Source organism: Cucurbita pepo, chromosome 3 (assembly GCF_057944985.1).
Source record: "Cucurbita pepo subsp. pepo isolate OVF chromosome 3, ASM5794498v1, whole genome shotgun sequence".
Classification (NCBI taxonomy): domain Eukaryota; kingdom Viridiplantae; phylum Streptophyta; class Magnoliopsida; order Cucurbitales; family Cucurbitaceae; genus Cucurbita; species Cucurbita pepo.
In genome coordinates this window covers 13,004,530-13,006,056 of record NC_141800.1, presented here as the reverse complement: position 1 = coordinate 13,006,056, position 1,527 = coordinate 13,004,530, and the positions used below count along the sequence as shown (strand labels likewise).

Sequence of the window (1,527 nt, the reverse complement as noted above, 5' to 3'; positions counted from 1 at the left end):
GTATATGACAGTAACGGAAGCTTTTATAGAAGTTATTTGGATGCATGGTTTGATCAATGACTTGGGTATTTTGCAGGAACATATAGATGTGTTTTGTGATAGCCAGAGCGCTATTTGTTTGTCAAAAAAATCAAGTCCATCATGCTCGTACTCAACATATTGATGTCCGTTTTCACTTTATTGGAGAAATTATTAGCGAAGGGGATATTCGTTTATTAAAAATTGGAACTGTTGATAACCCTGCTGATATGTTGACAAAGGTGATCGCTCGTGAAAAGTTCTGGCATTGTTTGGATTTCATCAACGTTGGAAGAAAGGGGTAGTGTATTGACGGGGTAGCAACCAAATCATTTATCAACCTGGAGATATTATGACAAGGTGGAGATTGTTGTAAATTGTGGTAAGGTCCTGTTCTCTAGGACTGATTAGTCCTATTCTCTAGGATAAGTTTCGCTGATATTTTTAGGTTCAACAAGAGGCTATATAATGTCATTCTTTCTGCGGTTGAAAACATCATAAGTTTTGTGTCACATTGTATTTCTTGAGCGACATATTACTGTTGTGAGTACATTTGTTCTGCTTTGAGGGCACAACACCATGTTGCTTAGTAAAATTTGCAGTTACACTATTCCAATCCTTCCCTTTTAACCTTGTTCCGTTGTCTTTTATCCAAAAAGAAATTTGTCTTTTATACTTGATGTCATCAATTTGGCTGCAGTCTTAACAAACAAGAAGGTGTGAGGAGTGCGAAGTTAATGAAAGGGGTGGCAATTACGTGCATACATTTCACTTCATGAGCCTATAAATCAAGGTTGAAGCCTTTGCCAAATACACACACATACCCAAAGAATGAAGAACCTTCATAGCTCAGGCCTTTGCCTTCTCGTGGTGGTGGTGATTCTCACCGGAGCTCACGTTGGGGAGGCGGTGAGTTGCAACCCCACGGAGCTGAGTCCATGTCTCAGTGCAATCACGTCAGCGGGGGCGCGGCCTACAGTTGCTTGCTGCCGGAAGTTGAAGCAGCAGCAACCATGCTTTTGTGGGTATCTAAAAGATCCAAGGTTCAAACCTTATGTACAATCTCCTCGCGCCAGAATGGTTGCTTCCATCTGCCATATCGCCGTCCCTAGGTGCTAGAACCCTATGCTCTCATATGAAACGGACGTTGGTATATGCAAACTTAATCTCTATCACAAAATGAAGCTATAAATAAAAAAGTGGCATGCTTGCATATTTGTCTCTAATTTTCCTTTTAATTGTTTCAATCTCTATTCGGTTCGCACACATTTTGGGACCCTTTCTTGTCGGGCGAGCATTCTCTAGTAGTTGTTGATGCCGGACACCCGTTAGGAATAGCAATCGTCGCAGCAACATTATGAAAAATATAATGATTGTTCCCCTGCCTCGCAGCGTACGCGTCAGTACTATCGTGAAGGAATAGAGGTAGCCTCCAATGCATGATCACACAATAATGCATGAAATCCCAATTTTTTTTTTTCATTTTCAGTAGGGTTTAATACAACCCCA

General features: G+C 40.9%; 1 pseudogene; it reads left to right on the top strand.

The window, feature by feature from the left end:
* Positions 1–823: 823 nt before the first annotated feature.
* LOC147793270 (non-specific lipid-transfer protein 2 pseudogene) lies at positions 824–1,244 on the top strand (annotated as a pseudogene).
* Positions 1,245–1,527: the final 283 nt, after the last annotated feature.